The following is a 16545-nucleotide window of genomic DNA, read 5'->3' as shown; positions in this document are numbered from 1 at the left end:
TTATACTCATCGAGACAAATCTAACAAACCCAAACATAAAGAAGTTGCGTTGTTTTATCACAAAGTTTTTACGGCCACCTCTGGTGTCCATCATTTGATCAGGCGGCTTAGCACGGTCGCGTTTTTATCCCTTGTCACCATGCCTGTCACGTTCTAACAAGTACGTAAGTGCGAAAGGGACGCGCATAGTGATAGACGATAAAAATGGAACCATGCTGCGCCCACAGCTCGATGGTACGATAATATTTCATTGTCACCCAACTCACATTAAGTATGTGAAATCTCAGCTCAATCAAATAATGGGAAGTGATTACAAATGCGTATTAATATGATAATTCGACTTTTCTTGGATGATGAAATAAAATTCCGCAACTTTAACGTGCTTACTCTTATAATAATTCTAAATGCTTAATCGACGTATAGGTATCTACATGATTCGAGGATGTGTGACGTGACGCAACTGCGTCGCTCCGACCAGAGATGTCGCTGTGAGTCTCGTACGGAAAACAGATAATGGGACAGGTGAAAAAAGTGAAAGGGTAAATATCTTCTAATTAACCTCAAGAAATCCGCAAAACCTTGGTTCAATGACGCAAACACCCAGGGCCACACTGCAGTGGGCGCCTTGCAGCGATGGTATCTAATCGCTTTGATTCATGGGCCGGCCTCGGCCACGACCTTCCTGTCTGACTTAAATTGTTTGCCCTTTACTGCTGTGGTTGTTTGAACTAACATTCACGCTTTAGACTAGCAAAATTATGTCTATACAGATGTAGTGCATAATTGTTTTCCATCGTATTTTCTCGGAAACGTTCGTATTTGTCATGCTACTTCAATCAACCTCAGTACTTTTTCTACCGAGACTGTCTGAAACAGCAAGACATGTTCGTACGTTTTGGTTAAAATATGAAGGTAAAATCTGTACTTCATTCCAAGTTGTTACTTGGTTAAGAGTTAAGACTCTAGAAGATAACAGAATCAGAGTTTCCAAACCTCTACTGAGAGGTTTTACAATTACAACTTCGATTTCGATAAGTACATTGAACGAATACAAATCAAATTTAGGCAGTGTACTCCAGTAAAGATATGCTTACGTTAAACATTAATTAGTAATAGGCAATTTTTTTTTTATTCCTGTTCTTTAGATCATTTTAAGATACTTTATTTTCGAATCCAAAAAACTTTCTGTCCGGAAGTAGGTAAAAAAAAATAGTTAAAAAAAAGAGCCGTTCTTGTTTGTTAAAAATAGTAATAGTATTTTTAGTTCGTAAACGTGACGAAAATAATATTTATAATGAGTCGACAATGGAATCAGTCAAAATATTAACACGGAAAATAACTCATTCAATAAATGGCGGGGCCTCACGGATATACGTCGTGACTTGATATAAAAAAAAAGTAATAATTAGGTCTTTGATTGAATTACCATAAAACTACCTCATTAAGCTATTTATCCGAGAATCCGACATCAATATTATTTGTATCACTTGTATATATATTTACGCCTTAAACATGCTAGAAAAAATGGTTATAGATATAATTTCTTGCAGACTTTGTTCTGATAACGTTCAAAGTGATATTCAATACATAATCACACAAAAATATGGTCAGTGTAATAAATATGTGCATTTTATCAAATTCGCTAAATGAAACTACCAAATTTGAACTCTTTGCGCTAATGCTAAGGATTACATTTCCTTGCGGCGCGCGGGGACAGTTTCAATGCGGGCGGTGGCGGGAGTTCGTGCCAAGGACGCGTGGATAGTATGTAGGTAAGTATGTACTTACCTACAAGTTGCTACAAGTGACAGGCCAATTCGAACGTGCGCGGGCGTCTCGCTCGCACCAAATATTTGTGCGGCCAAGTCTGAGCAAAATGAACGCGCGCGTGAATGATAGCTGATTAAAAATAACTGATATCATATCCAATATTTTTGGTTGATGTTCAAATTATATTCGTAATTATATACGTCAATTATGACCCACTACAAAAATAAAAATTGCGCATGACTATCTATCGTTCTTATTTAATTTCAGAATGGCATAGTGTGGAGTGGCATTATAAAAGGAATACTTATTATCGTAGTCATTTGACAGTTTTGGTGACACTTTCACATTCTGTCACAGCGAAGTGTGTAGGCCCACTCTTTAATTTGATATTAACGTCTATCCAACAACTTTGTCAGTAGAAAAAGGCGCGAAATTCAAATTTTCTATGAGACAATAACCCTTCGCGCCTAAGCGTGTGAGAGTCAGGATGGCGGGTGTACCTAGATAAAAATAAACAAAAAGCATACCATATTTTAGTACCTAATTTGTACTATTTGGTACCTCCTTTAAAAAAATTAGTACCTCACGGTATTACAAGTTATCACCAAAAAACATTACACCCGCCATTCTGACAGTCAGAATGGCGGGTGTATTTTATTACGCAATGATCCCGCGATTATTGATAAATTCTATAAAAGCCAAATTTTAGTACCTTTTTAGTACTTTCATATTCATTTATAAATTGAGCCACATTATTTGTGGTTTCCGAGTTTTACTCATTTTACACTTTACATTGCTATTACAATTTTACAGGCGCTTCGATTTTTCACCGTATCGATTTCGTTTTTAAGAAAAAACGCTACGCTACAACTATTGTTATTACGCCAGGATTTAGTACCTTTTACGTTTAATTTGTTACCTTTTCACGTTTAATCTGTTAAGTTCAATTAACTATGAAAATTACCTCTTACAAATGGCCAGGCGCGATGTCAAAGAATTCTTCCTATGAAAAAATTCCGCGTACCGTGTACCTATACCTTCTCTTAAGTATATCGTGATTACTGATTAATCAAATAAAACCCGCAAATGATGTCTGTTTGTCGGTATATTAGTGTGATGAATATACTTCTTTGTGGGATCCCGTTGATTTTGCTAAGAAGACATACGATTGAAATACATACCTTTTAGAAATACAAGCAATTATTTCATTTAACTATTACATGATGTTTTTCTATCGTCTTGGTACAGTTTTTCTTCTGACAAGGTCGCTGTGTCTGAGTATGAATATGGCACGGAAAGCGACCCCACAGGGAATATTACGCAAAACTCTGCGTAGAGGGCGTCACTAGCACCAACACAGGGCCTACCGCGAAACACGAAAATCAAAAGTTCGGTTTCTGCCTCTCTATCACTCTTGCATATTCGATCGATAGAGAGGCAGATAACGAAGTTTCGATTTTTGCGTTTCGCGGTTAAGCCACTTGTACACAAACCGCCTTGAGTATCAATGTCTAGCCTAGTTCGGACTACATAGTCGAGTGGCGAGTTGCGATTATTACGTGTCTGAACACCAACAATTTAGTCGAGTAGATTAGTCAGTAAATTAGTCGAATGGATCCATTTTGTTCTATTTTTTCTGGCGAGTGAGCCTCCCCGTGGCCTCACTCCACCACTCTTACTAGTCTTCTCGACTAAATTTTTGGTGTTCAGACACGTTTAGTAACTAAAATACTCACTGTATGTATGTTGGTTTTTCGGGGATACTTAGGGGGGGGGGGGGGGGATTTAAGGTCAATGAGGGCATTTCCGTCATAGTTTTGGCCGTTCACTTTGGCCGGTCATAACTATGATGATATTAACTTTTTAATAAACCTTATCACTGTAATAGATTAAGCATTTATTTAACCTATGAGATATAGACGACCAGTCTGGCCTAGTGGGTAGTGACCCTGCCTGCGAAGCCGATGGTCCTGGGTTCGAATCCCAGTAAGGGCATTTATTTGTGTGATGAACACTAATATTTGTTCCTGAGTCATGGGTGTTTTCTATGTATATAAGTATGTATTTATCTATATAAGTATGTATATCGTCGCCTAGCACCCAGTACAAGTACAAGCTTTGCTTAGTTTGGGGCTAGGTTGATCTGTGTAAGATGTCCCCAATATTAATTATTTATATATTTTATTTATTTATATAAAGGTACTCATATTAAACTCCTAGTACTGCTGGTTATGTAAATATGATTTTTTTTAAAGACATGTCAGTTGACGGATTTTCCCTAGGGTTTGGGGCATTTCTGTCAACCAACGATTTTTCTTGTATCGTGACGTATTACAAACATGTAGGTACTTACGTCAAGTGAACATAAATACCACTATACCCTTAATCGAAACTAAACCTTAGTGAACTCAATTTAAGGTTAAATTTAGATTTTATTCCCAAATATATTCTTGGGGCAAATCCGTCCTATTATTAAATTAAATAAAATCTACTTTTTAATTTTAAATAATACAGCACAGATATCTTAGATTGATGTACGAAAGCTACCACGAATTTATATGAGAAATTTGACAATTCAGTAAAAATCTCGCATCACTGCATGAGTATGATATGAGTTATACTTACCTAAGTGAGTCAAATCAAAAAAGGTTGGCAATATATGAAATAGGGAAATTCCGGCACATGACGATTTTTCCCGTTTCGTAATTGACGGATTTGTCCGCTCGATAGTTTTGTAAACACAAATTTTAACCACCCATGGTTTCTCACCAAGAGATTATAATGTAAAATGGATAAAAAGACCGATAAACATGCATATCGAACAATAATAAACATACTAAGGGCTGATTTAGACTGCGCGCGAACTCGCATGCATTTTAGTTACATTGCGGACTGTTGGTTACGTCCAATTCAACCGACCGATCAAAAACCGCAGTGTAATGAAACTCGCATGTGAGTTCTCGCATCGTCTAAAATTCTAAATAAGCCATTATTAAGGCCTAACTTACATCGTCTCATCCCAACTTCACAAAACAGAGCAGCACACTTAGCTCGATATCAAGTTCGGAGCGCACCTGAACTTTAATAGCGTTATTTTTTTTCATTTACTGGCGACTGAGCGCTGTTTCTGACTACTGTTGTGATCTGTTTTTGACTACTGGTATTAAATATGCTCTCTGCTTTAGCGATCGAGTCAGCAAGTGTATACTGTTGTTAGAATAGTCGCAAATGTTGTTGGACGGATTTACTCCTCTGACGGATTTGGCCACATTGACCTTAATAGTTTTGTTTTTCACATTTTTCCTTCAAATATAAATTTATTTTTCAGTGTGAAAAAGAAATGTTTTGTAATGTTCAATTCGAGCGCTTTCAAATGATATCCTACTCGACCTAGTAACTATAGACTTGTAAATTTTGCCCCCTCTTTATATTGGGCATTTTCCATAATTATTAAAAATTCATAAACAAATAATCATTCCAAATTTTAAATCGATAGCTTCCGTAGTTCTCGATATATTTAGCGATGTGACATACGGACGGACAGACGGACAGAGTCGCACCATGAGGGTTCCTTTTGTACTTTTTTGGTACGGAACCCTAAAAAGGACATCAACGGGACGAGAAGTCATATACCGACAAACAGACATAATTTGCGGGTTTTATTTCATTAATCACCATATACTTAAAAGTAGGTATTAGGTACACAATTACAAGCACAATGAAGAGCAGAATTTTTTCATATGAAGAATTCTATGACATGGCGCCTGGCCATTTGTAAGACGTAATTTTCATAGTTAATTGAACTTAACAGATTAATCTTGAAAAGGTAACAAATTAAACGTAAACGGTACTAAATCCTGGCGTAATAACAATAGTTGTAGCGTAGCGTTTTTTCTTAAAAACGAAATCGATACGGTGAAAAATTACAGCGCCTGCAAAATTGTAATAGCAATGTAAAGTGTAAAATGAGTAAAACTCGGAAACCACAAATAAAATGGCTCAATTTATAATTGAATATGAAAGTACTAAAAAGGTACTAAAATTTGGCTTTTATAGAATTTATCAATAATCGCGGGATCATTGCGTAATAAAATACACCCGCCATTCTGACTGTCAGAATGGCGGGTGTAATGTTTTTTGGTAATAACTTTTAATACCGTGAGGTACTAATTTTTTTAAAGGAGGTACCAAATAGTACAAATTAGGTACTAAAATATGGTATGCTTTTTGTTTATTTTTATTTAGGTACACCCGCGATCCTGACTCTCACCTAAGCGTCTGTAGACTTTTTTTTTCAACAAACGTATTATATTGACTATTTCGTGCTCTTTCAATTCATAGTTTACGTTCCATAATAAGTATAACATAGTAAGTTCCATAATAAGTATAACATAGTATAATAAGAGTCGACGTGAAATATATGTTTACACTTTTGCACCTTACTCCTTTGCAATAAGGCGAAAAGTACGGCTTTAAAATGACAGCGTTTTACACAAAAATAAAACGCTAATTAAATAACTTACCATATTCGGAACCTAAGAATAAATAATATTGAGAGTGGCAACACTGTCGTAGGGGGCTATTCATGAATTTAAGTCATTTCAAATTTGGGGGGGGGGGGGGTCTGGACATCGGATGATGGTAGCATGACGCAGGTGGAAACGGTGTCATTCGAAGCATGATTTTTTGATGATTTTATGGGGGGGGGGGGGGGGGGGGGCGACAAAAATCGTCAAAAATAGATGACGTCAGGTATGGACAGCCCCTAGGTCGTATTGTCTTTTTCTAGCATATACCTCCCTCTCTACCCCACACTCCTACCACACAGGCAGGTTGCTGTGTCAGTTATACAAGACAAATTTTCAAGTCATTGTCTCAATATTATACATATTTGCAACATGCAGGATTAAAAATTTAGGTTCCGAATAGAGATGCACCGGATATTCGGTTACTATCCGGTATCCTATCTCGCCCTTATTTTAATATCCGGACGGATACCGGATACTAAAATAAGGGTACTAAATAACTATGCTTGATATCGGAATATAATCGTACTCGATTATTATTTTAAAACAATTTAAACGTTCCATTCACTAGCTCGCGCACTAATTTCGTACCTAGTGATAGACCTATATACCGCGCGAAAGTTCATTACGAAACAGGCCAAAACTTCCACAATGCGCACCTGAAAAACCTGAATATTTCCGCCGGCCGAATATTCGGCGGCTGAATACTGAATATTCGGCCTATGGTCAGGCCGTACCTCCCGTATCCTGTATGCGGCCAAACAACTATCCGTTGCATCTGTAGTTCCGAATATGATAAGTTATTTAATTAGCGTTTTATTTTTGTGTAAATGCTGTCATTAAACAGCTGTACCGATATTCGGAACCTAAGAATAATATTGAAACATGTTTGTTATCGCCTGGTGGTGGGAAGACGCCAAACCAATGTGATTATACATATCCTATGATATACTTATTATGTGTATGTAATATAATTATATTATGAGTGTTTAATTAATAATGTAGTACGTACACCCTTTATTGTAACACCTGTGAGGAGAGAGATATTTAGTAAAGTATACAATTTGATAGGTACATTTTGTAAAATTAACATTTATTGTATTTATTTATTAATTCAAATAACAAATTGCACCTTACAGCTAATGCCAAAGCAGCACAATTTGGAACACATTAACAACATAAAGCATTTTTAACATTATTTATAACAATACAATATACAGCTAAGACACATGTATTCATTATGGTATGCTACTCTTAGGCATCTCTCTTTCTAATATCCTCTTGCACTATTCCGGATCGTTTTTATTTGCTAGATAATTTAACGGACAACTATAGTACATTGTAGGAGAGGACGGAAAACCGCTAAAAGATGGACGAGTGAGTTTGAGGGCCGACACGTTGGTGGAGGCCCTCGAATAATACGACTCCATCTTTAGCGTTTCCGGCCGAGGCATTACATAGTGCTTTTCACGACTACTGCGAGGAAATAAGGAAACATTTGGATAACTATAAGTACTAGCCCGCGATTTCTCTGGTAGCAAGTTACTAGCCACTGCCTGTGCTGTCTCTTGAATTTCGGTAGGCGTCAGCGTAAGAATATCATTTTCTTCACTAGAAGAACTCATTTTTATAGCGAGCGTAGATACGTGTTTCTTATATTTTATAGTACTATCCAATTAAGTGAGAATTTTCCGATCCCGCCTTTTTTCTTTTTTATCACATTTAAGAGGCGTTTTTATGTTGTTTGCTTCAAACGGACTCTAAACTTAGAAGCGTTTTTGCTAAAAAAACCACAAACAGCTACAAAAGTAAAAAACGCCTTAAGCGTGAATCGAATGAACTGACTGAATGAATGAATAGTTTGACATTTCGTTTTTTTTAAACAAGAAATTGGTCCTATAAATAACCTAAATTTATTTTTGAAGGAAAAAGTTGCGCCAAAAAAGACCTTTTTCTCAAAAATGGACGGCAAAGTCGACTTTGCCGTCTAAAAAATAGGTCGCGAAGCGCTTAGTTTATGGTCAGTCAAAAATTAAAAAGTTAAAAACATTGCAGTCTCGATTTTGGGACTGCAATGTCGCATACAAATTCCATTATTTGTCGAGTTCCAAACTTTTTAAAAGTTGAAATGGCCATATCAATTGAAGGCACAGGCCCTTTGAACAGCCAAACAGATGATTAGTGCCGCGACTATTTAGTTGTCTCAAATAGGTTGGCGTATTTTCGGCAGAAAAATACACTTCTATTTTTTTATTAAAAAAATAAAAAGGCGGCAACGGCTTTCTTCTGTGAAAATATATACGTAACAACGTTGCTTTTGTAAAATATTTCTATGATATTTATATTTCTTCCACCATTTTTGAGAAAAGCACTATATATGACTCAGCTGGAAGGCTACTTGCTGGCTTCGGATTCAATTAAACGGACTCCCAAGGTCGTCCGTTTAAAACGAATCCTCAGCCTGCAAGTAGCTACTTCCGAGCCTCGACAATAATGTACTATTATTGATTTTTATGTTTTAAATTATACTCATTGCTGTAGCGAACTGTCACCAATGACAGATGATGATAATAATGAAACATTGTACACTCGCGTGCAAAAGTATTGCATCACTTTGCATTTTTTCGTCCGCATCCAATATATTTGTAAACTGGTTAATTTCTCTAAATTATTTTAATGTAATCATGTTCCTTGAAGTTTTAGCTTTACGAAAAGTAAAAAAACATGGAAATCGGCCCAGTATTTTTCAAATTATCGGCATTTTCCCGATTTGTGAGCGGTTTCACGTTATCACGCGCACGAGTTGCGTTACCCTTGACCCTTATAAAACGGGGGTAGAGAAGGGGTTGTTATCAGTCACTTATCAGAAGTCGATCGTTACATATCTCCGCGTATTTTCCCGTGAAAAAGACCTGGAAAAATGGAAACCACTGAAGCTGAAGTCCGCCAAATCATCCAGCCCCTGCAAGCGGGGCGTAGCCAACGTTCAGTAGCTGCCGAGCTGAATTTAAGCCAATCTGCAGTTTGCAGAGTTTACCAGAGGTTCCAGGGGACTGGATCCTTTACTTCGAAACCAAGAAGCGGCCGCAGAGAGTGTACATCAGAGAGGGACGACCGCTTCTTTGTCACAACATCTCTCCGAGATCGACACCAGACCAGCATTGCCATCCAGCAGCGTCTGCGTGAGGTACGAGGAGTGGCTGCCAGTGAGTAGACAATAAGAAGAAGACTTAAGAAAGCGAACTTGACAACCAGGAGGCCCGCAGCGGTGCCCAGATTGCTGGCGCGACACCGTACAGCCTAAAGAGAGTTTACTGAAAATCACAAGGACTGGACCATTGAGCAATGAACCCCAGTTCTCTTCTTGAAAGAGTGCAGAATGTGTTTGAATGGATGTGACCGAAAAGGAAGAGTCTACAGAAGGCCAGAAGAACAGTTCGCTCAATGTTTCTTCTCCGAAAGGGTCGCCTATGGCGGTGGATCCGTAATGTTCTGGGGCGGCATTTCCTACGACGGGCGGACAGAACTGGTGTTCGTGCCTGGCGGGGGCCGTGACAGTGGATTGACCGCTGCCAAGTACATCACTGATATCCTGGAGGAACATGTTGTTCCTTATGCCGGTATTTTTGATGAGGGGTTCATCCTAATGCAGGATAATGTCCCGTGTCATACCGCTAGGGCCACCGCAGCCTACACAATGGACTGGCCAGCGATGAGCCCGGACCTTAACCCCATTGAACACGTGTGGGACTACCTAAAAAGGAGGGTTCGAAAGCGGAATCCTGCCCTGGTCAATGTTGAGGAGTTGAAGGGAGCCTTGCTGGAGGAGTGGGACGCTATTCCTCATGATCACATTAGAAAATTAATTACGTCTATGAAAAACCACTTGGTTTGTGAAAGGAGGCCTGTAGGTGGCAATACCAAGTATTAATTTAATAATAATAAACGATATTGTATTAAAAAAATGACTTTTATTCTCAAGTTTCCGGATTTATTTTTGGAGCATTATGCGACTACTTTCAGTTTTATGATTTTTTATAGTCTTCAGATTCGAAATTTCATTGAATTTACCATTTTTCTAATGCGTTACATTATAAGCTTTCAGTTGATACCAAAATTTTCAGAATCGGGTATAGAATTACAAAGATATTGGGTGCGGACGAAAAAATGCAAAGTGATGCAATACTTTTGCACGCGAGTGTAGTAGTGGTTCAAGTGCTACAGCTATTGCCTACTTTCCAGCTTGGTTTTAGACCATCTATTGCCACATTTCCGAACAGTGGCGTGAAAAATTTAATTATTTATTTCACACCAGCTCGGAAAGGCTTACTTTGCACTTCAAAGACTGAGAGCAAAGTTTCATTTTATTCACAAGTGAGGCAAAGGAATCAAATGCAAATTTTGAGTTGTTTTCTTATGTTTGCTGGTAGAATTGACTTTTAAATCATAAATATTTAATAAAATTCATTTGTATTTGATTTTGTATGATATTTTTACATTTAATATTTGCTTCGGGTTGGTGTGGTGAAACATTTTGTGTTTCACTTGGGGCAAATTTTGTTTAACCCTCGTGCTTTGAAACCCTCGCAACGCTCAAGATTCCATGTTTCGAATGTTTTACTTGCTCAAGTATCAATATTAGCACGAGCGGTTAAACAACAACTTTGCCCCCTTGTAAAATAAATAACTATTTCAATATAGTCAGCTAAACTGAGGTACAAATTCAAAAACTCACCAGCAGTTTAGCTTCACGACCTTCCAGATGGAAAAACAGCATGCCAATGACTTGAAAATTTGCCTTGTATAACTGACAAAGCAACCTGCCTGTGTGGCGGGAGTGTAGGAGCGAGGGACGTATATGCTAGAAAAGGGCAATACGACCTACGATAGTGTTGCCACTCTCAATTAGAAATGCAATGGATAGTTGTTTGGTCGGATACCGGATATTCGGCCCGACCGTCGGCCAAATATTCGGTATCCGACCGCCGAATCTTCGGCCGGCGGAACAATAAAAAAAATAAAAAATCATTTATTTCAGACCTTGGTTCATACACTTACACCAAAAAACTAATTAACTACAAACTAAATTTAACAATACCTACATTTCGGTTTTTAGGTGCGCATTGTGCAGGTTTTAACCTGTTTCGTGGTGAACATTGGCGCGGACTCATTTCTATGTTCGAAATGAGTAGGTACCTACGCGTGCAAGTGAGTGGATGTTTAAATTGTTTTGAAATAATAAACGAGTAATGTACAATATGACCGTGACTGTTTCTTAAATCCAATTTGTTTACTCTGAAATCAAGCAAAGTTACTATCCGGTATCCGGCCGGGTATATTATTCTGAGGTTCCAAATATCGGTACAGTTGTTTAATTGTTGCTTAATTTGGAGATTGACCCCAATTTCATTTCTGATCAAATCGGTCGATTTGATCATCCCGTCTGGACTTCACTTAACAGCCGTAACACATTACCGCGCCGTTCAGGGTCACGGTGCGCCAAACCATAGCCTGATGTCATGTAGGTATGTATAATGTACTTAGTCCAAAATTATGTTATTTACTAATTATGTTATTTACTAATTATGTTATTTATATGCATTAAACGTTAAATCTGAACCAATTCGATTACTATTCTATAGTGAAACACATTCAGCTTGACTAGAAAAAGCGCGGCAAATTTAAAACATGTATAGCGTTAGGTTTCAATAGCGCTCAGAGACCTGACTTTTATCTCGATATCGTAATTTTCTAGCGACAAATCCATTATCTATACAAAACTGTCGCAAAAATGTTATCGCTTGTATATCGTGGTACAGGATAGGATGGAGCCATATACTTTACTACTTGCTTGCAAGTATCGTAATTAAACAGTGCTAAGTAGTTAAATACGCGCAATGTATTTTTATGTCATAAATAATGTATTTATTTAATGTTAATTTAGTATTAATTATAGTATGTATATTGTTTTATCCACAAATATGAATAATTGTAGTTAATTTACCAATAAAACATAATTTATACGGCCACAAATAAAATATTAAATGCTTCTAAAGTCTGTTTGGTTATTTCTACATGGAAACGAAGTCATTTCAAATTATAAAAACATTAACTGAACACCTTATTGCCGCCTGCAGTCACCGCTCGCCGCTCAGCTATCCGCTGTCGTTAATACCACGGCCTTACGTTTTATGACACTGAGTCGCGTCAGGGGAGAGACACGGTTCGGTGCGCTTGCGTTCAGTCGAGTTTTGGAATATTACTGCAATTTTTTGTTGTTTGTTAATTTGTTGGTTATTGTTGTTTGTTAATTTGTTGGTTGTGGTGTCGACTTTTATTGCCCTAGTCGCCAAATGATGTTACTAGTGAAATTTTAACCGACACCACACGGTAAAAATAAGTTTAACAATAATTACTTAATTAAAAATCGAATAAAAACGGTATTTCTAATGCATAACTTATATTTTTTGCTATTCAATTAAAAAGTACTAACAAAATCCTAACTCAATTAATTAGTGCAAATATTTTAAGGTTTGCGATTCCTGCTCGGCCTTGCGTCGCAAGGTGCCCGGTACCACTGTATTGCAGCATTAACCAGAAATGCTTACTTTGGGGAACATTAGCAACTGTCGTTTTTGATAATTACATTTTAGTGGTGAGGGGTGGTACTTAAATGACCGCTATTGAAACCTAAAGTTTAAACTTATAGGCGCGAAGATTTGATTTCCCTAAGAAAATTTTAATTTCGCGTCTTTTTCTGCTATCAAATTGGGTGTGTGTCAGTATAATAGCCCTATATAATTGGCCTATTATTGTATTAAATTTAACGCGCACGCAAAGACGGAAAGCCTGCAATTACGTAAAATTTACTTTCTTATTTACAGCACTCTTGCCCAGATTAAAGCTGATAATTAGTTCGAATCTAGTCTCCCATATTTTTTACGTTCACTGGTACATATGTTTTGACCGAGTAAATAGTAAATATACTAAATACTTTTTTAAATATTCGCGCTCGGGGCGATGGAAGTTTCATCGTTCCGTCGCCCCGCTCCATGCAACGACCAATCGCGTTAGCTCGCTGGCTCGTGCGCGGCAACTTTAAAGCAACGATAACGTTTTTGATGGTTTTTTGTGTTACGAATCATATTTCAAGCCGATTTTTACAGTATTCGATGAAGGAGAACTCATAATAAAAATCCCATATGATATTGATCTATTACCATTTTTAACCAGGCAATTAATGCACAACCCCATAAAACCTCCCATACGGTATTATTTAGTGTACGATTAAATTGCAACGCTTGTACTTATTGTAATTTGGAAATAATGAGAGAAAAAATAGCCTATTACCATTTTTGAGGACGGAAATATACTGAATTTAATAATAACCGTAGGTTACTTACTTTAAATGTAGGATACAGAATTATTTTTTGTGTGATTCATGCTTAATGTCATAAAGCAAATATTTCTCTATGAGTATAAATTTAAAAAATGTTATTAATATTTTTTACAAACTTTCTGTGATTTTTTACAATTTTACATTTTTTTTTAAATACCTAAATGTAATATATTTATTTGGATTATGTGTCGACGTAATCACTAGATTTATTATCTGTCCCATACACCGAAAATTTCAGCTATTACTAATTATTTCCATTCCGCCATACTAGCCGAGCGTACCTTTCTTGGCCTAGTGACAATAATGACATTTGACGGCTGGTCTGGCCTAGCGGGCAGTGAGCCTGCCTATGAAGCGGATAGTCCCGGGTTCAAATCCGCTTGGAGCATTTATTTGGATGGGTGTTTCTGGGCATTTTCACTTAACCATTAACGGCCGGTTAGCAATCGTCACAAAACTGACCTTCAAACTCAAATCCTTTTGTCAGGAATGTGACGATTTGAACTCTAAGATATTGCACCTATTCCTTTTCAAAAGAAAGTTAATATAACTAACTCCACGGAGCGGGAAACTAGTTTTCATTTTAATACGAAAATTTTCCTTATTAATACACCCAAATCGGTACTTCTACGTTTTTATGTACCTATACCGTGGTCTCATTAGCTTATGACGTCAATATATTAACTGGCGTGTTAGCCGGATATTTAAATGTTATTTTTGCGCGATATCGCGTGTATACCTATTTCTGGTGACAATGCGAAAACTGGAAGTTTTACGTGTTTGCCAGAGTTTTGGTTTACAAGCGGTATACAACTCAATAGGTACTCTGTTATACTACCTATCCATCACATAGGTACCTACCTAAATAAAAGCCGGTCAAGTGCGAATTGGACTCGCGCGCCGAGGGTTTCGTGTAACTAACCCTCCTTCTTTACTTTCATAAACACATGTATGGTGCTTATTAGACAGGCGACAAGGTCGCGACGCTTAAAAAGGCCAAAAGGGCCTACCGCGAACCACGTTCGACGTCTTGCCTCTATGTCGCACTTGTAAATTCGTACGTAAGTGTGACAGGGAGGCAACACGTCGAACTTGGTTCGCGGTAAGTAGGTCCTCAGGTCTCCAGCTCACGTGAAACACTGCGTATAGCGGGTTGCAAAAATGCATACTCACTTTAGGCGATAGGTGATGTTCGGATGACAACTTCAGCTGCATTAGGCCGGAGCCCCACTGCTGCGCACGCTATGTACACGACCCACGTTCCTATACAAAATTTCGTGGGCTTGCCCACGGTTTGTATTAAAACGTGGGCCGTGGATGTAGCGTGCGCAGCAGTGGGGCTCCGGCCTTACTGTTGCGACACTTACGATAAAATGAGTGACGGATTGAACGTCATAAGCGGAAGCGGAAGTATGTAATGTGGCAGCGAACGTCACTCATTTTATCATTATCATTATAGGGAGCGTGCACGAACTATAGGGGGCAGCATAGGCGCCGTCAGATTTTTGGCGCGAGACGTAAATGTGACGTTTATGCTTCCGATGTAGCCCACGAGATATATACACTCTAAAAAAAATTTGGTTGGCCCTATCAATATTTTGATAGTCGTAATCAAGCATCTTGATTCCATACGAGCCTAACAATGACTTCGATATTTCAAATAAGGTAATTCTGATTGATTTTACTATTGCTATGTAACTGAGCCAACTAAGATCTTGTTCAATATATATGTCGTAGTCAGATCGTATAATCCGCCGTATTACATTACGGCTAGCCGTTATCAAAAACAGGGGCGTTTTGAAATGCGGCGGTTCGACGATTAGCCGGATTGTCATTGCGATACGTTCTTCAATAAGGCGGCCAACGTTTAGCCGCATCGTACTACTATTTTAGATTGTAGAGTGACCAGTTCTTTCGGTCGCCCACGTAACCGGAGTTTGGCAATGTTTGCAATTTAATTTATTTTTACCATGGTCCCACCGCACTACATGTGTTTCTTTTCCAAAACATTTCCTTCACAACTTAAATAGACGGAGCCCCGCAAGCGGGGCTCCTATTTCTGGGCGGTTTGCCCTTCGGGCATCTGAAGCTACCTAACGAACCTAACCTACTTACCTACCTACGCTTTTTTCCCCAAAGTGTAATGTTTTCACGGACGTCTCACTAAATCAATAGGTAGGTAGGTTAGGTTCGTTAGGTAGCTTCAGATGCCCGAAGGGCAAACCGCTCAGAAATAGGAGCCCCGCGAAGCGGGGCTCCGTCTAGTTAAGTTGCGAAAGAAATGTTTTTTGAAAAGAAACAGTCCGACGAACTCCATTTTTGATGGACACCCCAGCGTTTGTCAGGCAGCGCCACGGGTGTTAAAAATGGGAACTAAAAACTGTCAAAGCGGCGGCTAATGACTCGCTGTATTACATTACGGCTAGCCGTGTTGAAGAACGTATGGCGCCGAATACATTCCGGCGGATTCTCATTCAGCCGCATTCAATCCGGCTAATCGTTAAACCGCCGCATTTCAAAACGCCCCTGTTTTTGAAAACGGCTAGCCGTAATGTAATACGGCGGATTATACGATCCGACTGCGACATATACATGAAAAAGAATTATGCTAACTAATTGACCCTAGTAAGATCAACTAAGCTTGATATTTATTGAATCAACCTACGTTACATAATTATGTCAACAAGCTAATAATAGATGCAAGGTATACAATTGTTAGGATTAATCAATACCTACTTTATTAGTTCAATCACAGATACACTTATTGTTTTAAGTAATCAGCTTTCATTGATTTATATAAGATCGTAATTGTTGTAATTAACTTAACATCAACTAAGAAGAAACTGCTCT

The 16545-nt window shown here is 38.1% G+C and overlaps 1 protein-coding gene and 1 long non-coding RNA gene across 3 annotated transcripts in view; one reads left to right on the top strand and one right to left on the bottom strand.

Annotated features, from left to right (window-relative positions):
- LOC134806467 (uncharacterized) overlaps nt 1-2824 on the bottom strand; it is a 184345-nt gene extending 181521 nt beyond the window's left edge. Inside the window, exon 1 of the long non-coding RNA XR_010146532.1 lies at nt 2376-2824. This is a non-coding gene — a long non-coding RNA (uncharacterized LOC134806467). The remainder of the gene's footprint in view (nt 1-2375) is intronic.
- The window catches only part of LOC134806408 (glycine receptor subunit alpha-1), an 88297-nt gene that overhangs the window by 45086 nt on the left and 26666 nt on the right, over nt 1-16545 (top strand). The gene's annotated exons all lie outside the window — the stretch shown is intronic.

Source organism: Cydia splendana, chromosome 3 (assembly GCF_910591565.1).
Source record: "Cydia splendana chromosome 3, ilCydSple1.2, whole genome shotgun sequence".
Lineage (NCBI taxonomy): Eukaryota > Metazoa > Arthropoda > Insecta > Lepidoptera > Tortricidae > Cydia > Cydia splendana.
Note: the sequence above shows the minus strand (reverse complement) of the source record. Positions and strands in the feature narration are given on the sequence as shown.